The sequence below is a fragment of the Corapipo altera genome, unplaced genomic scaffold (genome assembly GCF_003945725.1).
Source record: "Corapipo altera isolate COAL_440 unplaced genomic scaffold, ASM394572v1 2b, whole genome shotgun sequence".
NCBI classification, from domain to species: domain Eukaryota; kingdom Metazoa; phylum Chordata; class Aves; order Passeriformes; family Pipridae; genus Corapipo; species Corapipo altera.
In genome coordinates, this window is record NW_020884874.1 from 8,370,343 (window position 1) to 8,383,673 (window position 13,331).

Genomic DNA, 13,331 nt, shown 5'->3' on the forward strand with positions numbered 1-13,331 from the left:
AGACTCCAAAAATATCTCAGGACTCACAGAGTTAAACCACCCGTTGTGAAACTCCCTGCCGTGGGGCAGGTACTGGGCATTCCCACTTGAACCTGAACATATATGAACTTTGGGGTTTGGGACTTCTGGTACCACTCCTCGGATCCAGAGGAGGACTAGAACTTCAACACAACTGTGATCAACATCCAGACCAACAGGTTTTCCTTTCCTTTTACTTTGCACCCAGGGGGCCACGTGGTGCTCAGCACAGGGACTGTGGAACACCGTTCTGTTCTTGTCCCAGGATGCTGGGTTATATATCTGTTTGTTGGGGGTGAAAACCAGTTTTTCTCTGTATCATTGGATTTATTGTAATCTTTTTTAGTAAATTGTAACTCTGACTTGCAATCTCTCTTGAGTTGGGTTCATTTTTCCTGCCCGTTTACTTCTAAACCAGCACAGGCTATAATTCTTTGGAACACGGTATTCCTTATGGAAGGGCTTAGTTTCTGCAACAGATAAGAGTGCTTCTTCAGTCCATGAAATTTTACAGAGATAGAGCTTTACAGAGATAAGAAGTATTAGGAAGAAAAATCTTTTAATTCTATAATTGTAATTAGATTCAATCCCTTTTGATTGAGCTTTTAATCTTGCAGGATCTCTTACTGAGCATTTTAAAGTGCATGGAACTACTATGTGGGGTTTTTTTAAGGCAGTTTTTGAAAAGAGAAACATTCATTTCTCACAGTTACTTTGTTCAAATGCTTAGAGCATAATTGCTGCAAAAACTGTTAAGCTGACCAAAAAGAGATACACAAATTTTCTAAATGTTTTAAAGCTGATTTACAAATCACAGAATCAGCTAGGTTGTAAAAGACCTCTGACATCGAGTCCAGCCTTTGACTCAACACTACCTTGTCTATTAGACCATTGGCACTAAGTGCCACATCCAGTCTCTTCTTAAATACCTCCAGGGACGGACCACCGCCCTGGGCAGCCCATTCCAATCTCCAGTCTCTCTGTAAAGAACTTCTTCCTTATGTCTAACCTTAACCTCCCCTGGCCCAGCTTAAGACTGTGCCCTCTTGTCCTACAGCTGGTTGCCTGGGAGAAGAGACCAACCCCCACCTGGCTACAACCTCCTTTCAGGGAGTTGCAGAGAGTGATGAGGTCTCCCTTGAGCCTCCTCCAGGCTCAACAACCCCAGCTCTCTCAGCCTCTCCTCATAGGACCTGTGCTCCAGTCCCTTCCCCAGCCTTGTTGCTCTTCTCTGGACCTGCTCCAGCACCTCAATATCCTTCCTGAACTGAGGGGCACAGAACTGGACACAGTACTCCAGGTGTGGCCTCACCAGGGCTGAGTACAGGGGAAGAATCACTTCCCTGGTCCTGCTGGCCACACTGTTCCTGATACAGGCCAGGATGCCACTGGCCTTCTTGGCCCCCTGGGCACACTGCTGGCTCATGTTCAGCTTCCTATCATTCAGAACCCCCAGGTCCCTCTCCGCCTTGCCTCTCCAGCCACTCTGTCCCTGACCTGTAGCGCTCCATGGGGTTGTTGTGGCCAAAGCAGAGGACCTGGCACTTGGCCTTGTTGAACCCCATATTGTTGGATTTGGCCTATTTATCCAGCCTGTCCAGGTCCCTCTGCAGAGCCCTCCTGCCTTCCAGCAGGTCGACACTCTCCCCCAACTTGATGTCATCTGCAAATTTGCTAAAGGTACACTCAATCCCTTCATCCAGATCATCAATAAAGAGCTTAAACAGGACTGGGCCCAACACTGATCCTTGGGGGACGCCATTAGTGACCAGAATAAATAAAGATACATAACTTGGAATCACAGAATCGTTAAGGTTGGAAAAGACCTTGAAGATTGTTGATCCAACTGTTAACCCAGCACTGCAAGTCTACCATGTCCCTTAATTCCACATCTACATGTCTTTCCTCCAGGGATGGTAACTCAACCGTTTCCTTGGGCAGCCTGTTCCAATACTTTACAAATGCTTTTGGTGAAGAAATTTTAATCCCAGGTCCTTTTCTGCTGGTAGGCTTTCCAGCCACTTTTCCTCCAGCCTGTAGCACTACAGGGGGTTGTTGGGAGCCAAGGGCAGGGCCCAACACTTGGCCTTGTTGAACCTCTTACAGTTGGCCTTGGCCCATCAATCCAGCCTGTCCAGATCCCCCTGCAGAGCCTTCCTACCCTCCAGCAGATCAACATTCCACTAATCTTTAACAACTTGATGTAAAATATGATGTGAGGCTCTTGGAAAAAAAAAAAGAAAGAAAAGGAAAAAAAAGAGTAATTTACTGGTTTGGCAGTAATTTTGGCAACATTTTAATTTTTACAGATGTTTAATGAAGACATTTACATCAACCCTTAACTCTTCTGGAATCCTAATTCTAGTTCAGTGACTAGTTCAATGTTTCTTTCTCCAGAAAATCAGGAAGGAAAACTCCTCAAATAATTTGTTGCATAGAGTCTCTAACTTCAGGGAGCAGTTCTTGAGCTTCCAAAGGTTTCCTGGAAGTGTGGCCTGAAGTTTAAAAATGTCAAGCTGTGTTGAAATACCAAGTATGTAACTTCTGCATTTTGCCAGTTTCACTTTGTGCAATAGACCTGCACTGCACTAAATTCTGACTGAAAGTCAGAAAGTTTTAGGGCCTTTCATAGTCTGAGTATACCTTTAAAAGGTACAATTTTAAAATAAAATGTTTGGCTTTAACTACCTGCATTTTGCTTTAAGAGAAGAAATCAGCCAGAAATTTATTGTTAGTTGAAAGTCCTGTCAGCTTTCTATAGTGACCTTTTTTTCCCCCTTCTGCTATTACAGGCCAAATAGTTATTTATTTTAGCAGTATTTGATTAAAATGACTCTTAACAGTAAGCATTGTGCACTCAAATAGCAAGCAATGTATTTTTATATGCTGTGTTGCACTCTTTCGTGAAATTGGTTAATGATTATTACTGTGGTTTTAATTGAAATATAAATTTTCTTAGAAAGCAAGAAATTGAGGAACTTGAAAGCATTTTCACTTTACAATAACTTAGTTTGCATATGTGAAAAATACGTGTTTAAAAAACATTTAGAGCTGTCCCTAAGAAAATGGTGGGAGTTAGTTTTGTACAAAGGCATTTGGTAGATATAAAATGTCTTTGATGGTGCAGTCAGCTTTTGTCCAACCACCTGTGTGAGAAATGCAGGCATTTGTTGAGTGGCGGATCTGCCTCCCCCGTCGCCCCCCTCCCAAAAAAGTCATCTCCTTGATGAAATTGATTTGTCAGTTTGTTCCAGTCTAATGGTGTGATAGCCCAGCAGCTTTCAGTATGTTGAATAGTTAAAACCTGCTTTTGAGGTCAGTGTCAGCCACTCTGACCCCTGTGAACTGTCACCTGAGTCAGAATTGCAGGGATTAGGCCTTTGATATTGTGATGGCTTTGCCTATCAATTGACTTTTTCATTACTGAAGATGTTGGGCCTTTTGTTTCCCTTCTTAGTATGTAACCAAGCAAACTCCTAAGTAGAAGGAGCATTTGTTCTTGTTCTCTCTCTCTGCAAGTAATAGAAGTACTCGTCTTTTGTGAAGTGTACCTAATTAAACACAGAAAAAATAAAAATAAGAAATATAGCATGACTGCAAGTATTTTTGTGCCGAACATCAGTATAATTTCTGGGTGATTTTAGTTGGACAAATTTGTGAGACTATCAACTATTAAAATGTTGTGTATAGAAAGCAGGGTGCCAGATTCAAGTTACCAATCCTTTCTGCATTCAACCCTCTAAATCTCTCTGTGTGTATGTGTTACATTAAAACACAAGATTTATTTGAATTCTGTAGTTTAGAGCACTTAAATGTTACAATATTTTATAATGTACCTATTGCTTTATTGTATTCTCGAGAGATGAACTGTTCAGTTTGTTAACCTTCTACATCTGTCTTACACGCTTGCTCCTACAAACTTTATTTAGAGGCAGATCAAAATTTATCTTAGGATAAAATAGTTGCTACTGTAGCTCTGTGCCAGGCTTTCTGCCTTCTCTCTCCCATTAATTGCTAGGATTTTCTGAGCTTTTGCTTGGTTTGTTTACTCCGTGATTAAAATAAGTAAATCAAAGCATATCATAGGTATGGAATAGTTGATTCCTGCTATATCAGGATAAATTAGTCTAATTACACGTGGCAGTTCTGTTTGCTTGTGATGTAATGTGAAATGAGGTCCTGCCTCCCCCCAAAAAGCCAGAGCCAATTAATAAAGCTTTTAAGCTCTTTGTCACAGGCCACCATGGAGGTCTGCAGAGAAGAACTTTAATCCAATAAACATTTCATTTAGATCATGAAAAGAAAGCATGAGGAGAAGCTCCTACAAGAGAGGGTGTTACCAGCAATTCTAGTTGTGAAGAGATGTGAGGAATTTGCCAAATTAACAAGGCCTTCATATTTAACACATAAATGTGTCAAAACTAATAATAGAATAATTTAATTTGAGTTGAACCTTATATTGTTAAAATTCTAAGAAGCCACAACTGTTTTCTTCAAAGACTTTACTGTTGAGTTGGATGGACAGGGCAAGGGGAGGTTGTGAGAAACCCAGATAGCAAATAACACTGGCCGAAGCTGGTGGAAAGGGTAGGAAGCCACAGCGGGGGGAAGGAATAGATAATTAGGTGTAATTAGCGTGTATGAATTGTTGTCTCCCTGCCCTTGGCTTGAATAAATTTCAGAGAAAAAAAACCCTAGTGGTGAAAACGCTTTGATGTAAGAAGAGTCATTGTAGTTTGGCAGCATAAAGGCAGTGTTTTATACTTCTTACATAATGGTTGTGATACAGAATGAGTGAATGGACCCTGCACCCCCCAGCCTGCTTTACAGCAAGGACTTTTGGATTCCCTTGAAACAAAATGCATCAGAAGTTTTCAGTTGTTGGTAATGAGGTAGTGGACCTCATCAGAGCTAAGCGTAAGCCATCTTTAGCCTTTGTTTAGACCTTAATCGCTTTTTTTTTTTTTTATTCTGGGAAATCCAGTTTTGTAAATCAATACTACTTTTTTTTTTCTTTCCTTTTTTTTTTTTTTCTTGCCTGCCAACAGTTCTGGCAGGAGCAAAGGCTAATACTGGGAAAAGAAACACAAATCAAATGTTAAAAAGAAAAACAACAGCATAAAAGAAATCTAGACAAATAACTTTGTCCAGGGTATAATTCCAATGAAGTACATGTATTAGGGGTGAATTTGACCCTTAGCTTACGAAACATCATGTTATAAATTCAGTGTGAACTCTTGGCATTTGTTTTTCACAGAATGCCGCAGCTTGCTTATTAGGAGATTGAAAGTTACAGTCATTATTGGTTCTTTAGCAAAAGTGAGTGTTATACAGTGATTTGTGGTTTGGAGGTTTGGCCTTTTTTTTTTTTTTTATTTACTTTTTTAATTTATACTTATTTTGCAAGGAGGATTTTTTCCCAAGTGTTGTGTAATGGGGAGAGCTGTTCAGTGTAATTCTTATTGCATGGAGGTTTACTCTGCCATTCTTCTGCTCCCTGACTGGAAAAAGGAGAGGCTACTTGTCTCCGAGCCAGCACAGCCACATCTGTACCTTCTGAGTTCTTTCACTTTTGTTTGAATATCTGAAATACTATTCACAGAACAGTACATTTTAAGAGTCTCTCTCTTTATTCATGCGCCATTATTTTACAAGTTAATTGTCTATTTTTCCTCTTCTTAGGGGGTAGCTGATTTGTAGCTAGACATTAAAATAAGTTATTGAAAAGTTGTACAATAGATCATATGTTCTTTGTGGTAGCAAGAATAGTGGGGTTTCTTAGTTGTTAAAGTTTGAAGGCTGTAATGTAAACTCGTGCAACTTCCACTGAATGAATTTTGCCTCTCAATTTATCTTTGCTAAGCTCTTAAGTTTAAAGTCTAAACGTTCTTGTAACAAGTGTAAGAAAAAGATTCATTGAAAAAATTATACTTGGCAGTATTTCTTTTCCCAGATCTTTGTGCTCTAGGTCCATTGAAAAATAATTCACAAATAAAATGTTTGTCATCCAAAATCAAACTGACCATGGTGTCTCCCTCATAGATTCTTGGATGATATTTAGAAAGTTTTCCTCAAAATTTCTTTGTGTGGTTATTTGGTTTTTTTCATTTTGTTTTGTTACAGTGTTTGCAATTGGGATTAATTGTGATATATCTAAGGCTATTTTAGCAATTTCCCATATTTCATTATTGCAGAAGAATATAGGGGAAAAAAGACTGTAAAAAATTTAGTTAACCCCTTAAAGTATTGCACTGTTTTGTAGAACAAATAGCCTTTTCTCCTTGAAGTTGATTTGATCTGTGAAAGGCAATACCTGAATATCAAGCAAAACTAAGTAATTATTCCTGATTGTAGGGTTTGGGTTTTTTTTTTCAGGTATAGGTCACAGGAAATTCAGTTAGGGTAGAGTACGTACAAAGCTAAGAAATGTGTGGATTTTTTGTTGTAAGATTGTGTAAAAATTATTTACAGTTAATACTTGCATAAAGGTTAGAAAGGTTGATGAAGTGATATTTAGTTTTGCTTTACTATTCACTGCATGTCAGAATGTAATTATGACTGATTCATGAAACTGTCTTAGAAATGAACCATCTTTATTAAAATGCTGATCAAGACAAGAGCTGACAGTAATAAAGAATAGAACACTTTAGTCTTGTTGCTTTTGAATGATTGCTAATTACCCCAGAGGTCATGTATAGTGCTTATGAGGATTCATTGACATTTTCTTTAAAGTCTACTGTTTCAACAACATCTGAACAGGGAGACAAAAACTACGTGCACACCCAACTATGCTTGGACCAAGTTTTTATCCACCACGAATACCTGATGATTCTCTTTCTCCTTTTCCCTCCCCTTGAGTACATCTCATTCCTGTGGATTGGTGTAGCAGCAAGCTGGAGTTTAACAAATTTAGTTACTTTAAAAAAAAAAAAAAAACAAACTCAAGGCAAAAGGATAAAAGGAGCAGCCCCTGGAAGGTCCTGCACCTGTACCACAGAATCAGAGAATTGCAGAATATGCTAAGTTGGAAGGGACCCACAAAGATTATCAAGTCCAACCCTTAGCCCTGCACAGGTGGTTGGCCCTCCTGGCTGCCAGGGCACTGCTGACTCACATTCAACTTGCCATCGACCAGGACCCCCCAGTCCCTTTCTGCAACACTGCTTTCCAGCATCTGATTCCACAGTCTGTATGTGCATCTAGGGTTGCCCCACCCCAGATGCAGAATCCGGCACTTTCCCTTCTTGAACAGAGGTTGGTCGTTGCCCAGTCCTCTAATTTGTTGAGGTCTCTCTGCAGGGCCTCCCTACCTTCGAGGGAGTCAACAGCTCCTCTGAGTTTTGTGTCTCTGCAAAACTTGTTTAGTATCTCTTCCAGTCCCACATCCAAGTTGTGTACCATGCATGTGCATGACCAACAATCTGGTTGATCTCCTTTTACAGCTGCACCAGAGAGGAAACACTGCACATAACCTCATACGCTTCTCTCAGCAGGCTGTCGACAGCCTGTCCAGCTTATGGCTTGTCCAGCTTATGAGTCCCAGTTGGACCAGTTTCACATTCTGAAGCATGCTGGTGACTGTCACTTGCTGATGACTTTGCAAGTACACTGAAGTTACTCAAAGCACTGTGGTTGTGCTTTGTATGTCGGAAATAAGTTTTTCATGACATGCTACATTTTTGCTTAAGACAATTCTTCTTCTACCAGTTATGGAAAATGCCAGTTTGTAGTGGTATCCTTTGGATGGAGAAACCTTTTCTTGAATTCATTTAAGGAAGAATTTTGAGAAAGAAGGACTAATATTGTTGTTGATAATCTAACACTATATGGAGTCGAATAATGAAAAATAAAAATGGTTAAGTCTAGTGAGCTTTGTTTACCTAAGGAACTCTTCCTCTGTTGTTGGCTGGGGTGCTCTCATCATGTGTCTACGTGTTGTGTGATGCGAAAGAGTTTTTCTCTCTTAAGCTGGGTGTAAATGTATGAGACGAATGATTGCAAATGAACAATCTCATTGTTTTTCTGATTTGCTGGGGGAAAGGAATATTAGTGATCCTGTGTATTGTTAATGGACACCAAATCAGAGAATGCACTTGAAAAGGGAGGATGAGACCTACATAAAAATTATGATTCCTTTTGCTCAGAAAGAGTAGCTGAAAGTTGCACTTCTTAGATAGGCATGGCTTGGTTCCTAGTTGTAGTTGTCCTAATGTGCTTGTTCAGAACTACACAGAGGCCAAGAGTATCAATTGTGCAGCTTTGCATGTGTTGGGATAGACGTATACTCTTTGCTCATATGGAAAGTGTATTTGATACAGCAGATGCACTGCTGCTGCTGCATTTGCAGGTGGCTGGTTTGACACAGGTGTGAAAGGCTGCAGAAACTCAGCAGGTGTGGGAATTAAGGTAATGATCATCCTAAATTGAAGCACTCTAGTGTCTCTGTTCCCCTACACCTTCTGTGGAAGTCCACAGATAGGTGGGTTTGACAGTTAAGTGCTGACAATCTAAGCACTCCAGTTAGTTCTCTGGCTGTTGATTAGGATTCTGGGGTGATTAGTTTGTCTATTCTTGTGGTCCAACAGGATGATTTGTATGTTGTTTTTTCAGTTTTCTTTTTTTTAATGCTGTCAAAATTCAGAGCAGAGGATGATAATAGGATTGACTTATGATGAGTTTCAGTAAGGTTAAGAAATATCTACTCCCCTGCATTATCAAAGTTGTTCAGCTGATCACAATATTTGAGCTCACAGGGGCAAGTGATATTTAGTACAGTGTTTAATGTGGACCACAAGGCTGTCTATTAGCATTTCAGAGCTTTTTGTGACACATGGGAAACACACATCTTTAGAACTTGCAGGTTATCCAGTTAACTTTGACTGCCTTTTTAAATTTTCTGAAACCTTTGTTCCTTTTCATAATGATCTATCATGTCGTGTACTTTGTTTTCTTGAGCAGTTAAACAATTTAGTAGCCACCATTCTTGATTGCAGCAATAAAGGAATGTTACAGGTGCTTACAGGAAGAAAAATGTATTTATATTAGTCTGTATTTAATACTTCCTACAGTAGGTCTACTGACAGTCTGATTTTATCTATTCTGTCTAAAGATTGTTGTTTTCAATGTTGTGTCTTGAGGTGAGCCTTGAGGCTTTATCCTTTTTTTTTTCCTTCTGGAATACAAAGTTTTTATACCACTTCAGTGGAAATGAGTGCACGCTTACACTGTATTTTTAACTTACTAATAGCATTTTCAATTATGTAATTGTATTTGTTCTTTGTATCTGTAAACACATAAATGACTTCAAAATAAATTGTATGACTAATTAATTTTATGCATTTGAATTGAATAAAGTCAGACTTTTAAATATCTCAGTAGAATAGAAAATCTTTTGGAAACTATGGATAGTTCTACTAGACTCACTGTAGCTTCAATAATAAGTATTTATTTCAAAAGAAATTTAGCCCAAGTAAATGAAATTTGAAATTTTAAAACTCCATCTTAAGAAATGGCCAATGGTTACAGTCGTGGGTTTGACAATTAAGTGCTAACAATCTGAGCACTCCAGTTAGTTCTGTAACTGTTGATTAGGATTCCATGGTGATTAGTGAGTGTGAGGATGCAATCACATCCGTAGGATTTAATCAGTCCAGTGCTGGATGAGGTAGTCCGAAGATAAGAGAGAAACTAGAACTTCTATATGTAGTATTGTATGGGGTTTTTTCCCCTTGCTGTAAGAAGAAGAAGGACAAAAAGTAGAGAAGCCTACCTTTCCCCTCCTCCCCAAACTTGCAGATTTTTAAATTGTAATAATGATTGTTTAGTTCTGTGATGCAGGAGAATAATATTGTTAACACCTGTGAAGAGGAAAGACAATGCACAGGGATAATCACATAGGCATGCTCTCTGATGTTCGGCATTCTTACACTTGTGAGCAGGATTTCTTTTTCCACGCTGTGCAACCGTGTATCTGATTTTCCTTTTTGTAAATCTAGGATTTTAAGTGTTTAGCTTGGATGTATACAATATTTTCATGTGTCTTATTTTCTTCTGTTATACATTTTGATTATATGCTGTCTTTTTAACACTGAAAGCATATATCTTAAAGGAATAATGTACAAAGATGAACATTTTGTCGTCTGCCTTCCTGTGAAGCAGATAAGTCAATGTGTGCAGAAACAGAAAACCATTGTCGGTACTGTTGTCTACAGAGGAAAACTCTAAAGGAAAAACTTTTGGATCTCTGCTCTGCACAAAGCTTCTTTGTGACCTTTCTGACTCTGAGTAAAGGTGACCATGTGCTGAATCCTCCTTCAGAACTGCAGCAGTACATTCTTAACTTAGAGGAGAGATGGTGTTGTTATCATCTGGCAGTGCAAGCAGTCCTCCCATTACTGCCCTTCGGTTTACTGCTACTGCTGTCACAACTTTTCTCTCCTCTACTATGTATAGCTCAGTTTGTGTAAATAGCATTGCCCTCTTCTGTGTAATTTTTTTTTTATTACATAATTTTGCATTAGCACCTGTGGATTTCTATTTGTCATATATTCATATAACAGAATGTTGTTCCTACCCTGCAAAGCTTATAATCTAACAGCAGGATTCATGTTTTAAAGCAATGTTTTCTGAGAGCATGTTGCGATGCAGATTATGATGTTTGGGTTTAATAGCAGGAGCTGTTCGTTTTATGTATATTTATACAATGTCTAAAAGAATAGGTGTGGGTGAGCTTTGAAGTGTTTCAGTGAAACTAGTTAACGACAAGCATTAGTAAATACTTACATGAACATGTAGAAGGCTTAGGAGATTCTTGTGGCTGTTTCATTTTTATTTAGAATACGGTCTCTAAATGGCTGCAGTGCCTTCCTGAACCGAGCATCAGCCTGGAGAGGACAAAACCTTAAATTAATTAGGAACATTTAAGGAGTGGGAGAATAAAATGCCAAATGTTTTAAAAAGGACTAAGTATTTCACTGTTCCTGTTAGCTGCCTCCTGCTTCTATGCTTATATTGTGTATTACACAAACTGCTGTACCTCAGGATTCTGGTTTTCCATTTTGTTTATGTTTGGTTCAGTTACCTTTTGCCTCCTAAGGAAGCAAAAAATCAGTGGGACTGTATTAACTTTATAGATCTCTGAACAAGATTCTGCTATTGCGCTTCTGGCTGAAAGGTCCTATAGCCTAGAATATCTAGCAGATATTTTTGAAATAAACTATATAATGTAATACCTTATTAGAATCAATAGTAGTGCATCAGTGCAGACACACAAGCAAGATTTATGGGAAGAGAAATATCTTTCAGTTAGGCAACTGTTTGTAGCTTAAAAAAGGCCAAAAAACATAAATAAGCTTTTGAACACACAAGCTCTTCTTGACTAGTGTCACTAATGATAGTGATTTTTCTTGAATAGTGATAATACTAATTACTTTGAAGAGAAAGAGAAGGAAGACAGAAAAAAATGCATCTTCTTTGTAGCTGTATTGGTAGTATTTACATCTACAGTTCTTAACTCCAAAACTCATTCACTGTAATGTTAAATCATGGAGTCATAAAAGGCTGTCTGTGAATTTAAGGAGTGACAAGTTTGTAAGTGGAACACAGGTGGACTAAAATACTGTAACACCAAGTGTTGATTTTATTTCATCAAGTTGCAATGACCTGCATAATATAGCCCAGTACCAGTCTGTATTTGAGTGCACAGAACTCCTGCTTCACTCAGCAGTCATTAGCAGTTGAACCACACACACCAGTGTAAATATCAGGGCAACAAATTTACATGAACTACACTGTTCAGGTGTCATTTTTATTTCTTTCAATCCTACCATAACCATGGAATACTCTAAACTATATGTAGCTCTGTGTTTGCTCTTCACTGTATGCAACACAACACACTGAGGGAGCAGTAGAGTTTGTAAATTCATCTAGAAGGCCAAAGAGATGAGGCCGAATTCACGCAAGATTGCTGATCTCGTTTCCAGGAGAAAACCCCCAAAATTATAAACAGCATTTCTAAATATCCGAGTATCTAAAGTTAATCTAAGTAATCTCAGAGTCCCCAAAGCTGTAGTAGTAATCTGCATTTTTTTTCCCTACTAGCACAAAGAAAATAGTACTTAAGCTAATCTTCTACTTTGGAAAAATAAAACATTAGGTGGAAAGATACTGGCAAAGAAAAGCAAAGTGCACTAGCTTTGCTGTGAAATTTCAGTAATCTTCCTTTTAGCCTTGGCTGCCAGACTGATGGTGAAGAAAAGCTTAAACATCCTCCCTCCCTTGTGCATATTATTACATGCCTCTGAAACTTTTTTCTTCTGCTCTGTTATTCTCCTTCTTTGTGAGCTCTCACAAAAAGAAAGGGAATAGATTATAATAATATTGTAGCACCAACGCTATTGTGTTTGCAGTAGCCTTAGTCCAAGATAACGATTTGATTAGCATGGCTTTTTCACTTACTGGAATTAAAGATACGTGGGTTTTCCTGGGATTCTGTGCTTTCAGAATGATTTTTTTTCACCTTCTTTCTTCATCTGTATGTCTGTGTGACGAAGGCGGAGGTTTCAAATCGGTGCAGAGCCTTCAGTAATAGCCAAGGGCAAAAAATTAGTGCAGTGCGTCATCGCAGTCACTCCTGCAATGTCCTATGCAACGCATTTGTTCAAAAGGACCATTGTTCCTTAAATCACTGATGATAGTTCTTCTAAATTTTTTCCCTGCAATGTAGTTGCTATAAATGAGGTTTGACATTTCCAATTTTGTTATTTGAATGGCCTCAAGGAGGCTTTGAAAAGTTTGACACACAGAATATGAAATGCTTAACAAGGGTATTAAAGATAAACTAATAGTTCATAGTGCAGCGAAGAAGCAGAGTGATTTAGTGCATTCTAGCAGTCCGAAGACTTTTAATGGTGTTAAATTACATTAAAAAAATTAATTGCTTTGATTGAATTTTTGATAGAGTTATATTTTTCTAAAACATTTAAACTTTTCCTCCCTTTCTTCTGTAGCTTCTTTTGCTTCTAGCTATATAACACACAGAAGTTGTGTATGTTGGCAGTAGTCATAACAGATAAGCAGAGTTATTCCCTTTGCCAGAGGGTGTAAAATCTTGATCCTGCTGATATTAGTGAGAATTTTGCTCTCAGCCTCAGGACTTGAATCAAAAAAAGCACCCTTTGCTACAGCTGGGCTTGGGTTTTCTAACAGAAGCAATTAATTGTGACTACTTAAGAGATCCATATCACACTTGTAATCTTACAGGTGGCTTAAAGGGGAACAAAAGGGATGCTTTTCTGAGTCAATGCAGATATTGC

General features: G+C 38.5%; 1 protein-coding gene across 4 annotated transcripts in view; it reads left to right on the plus strand.

Moving 5' to 3' along the window:
* The window catches only part of AFG1L (AFG1 like ATPase), a 59,640-nt gene that overhangs the window by 25,007 nt on the left and 21,302 nt on the right, over nt 1-13,331 (plus strand). The gene's annotated exons all lie outside the window — the stretch shown is intronic.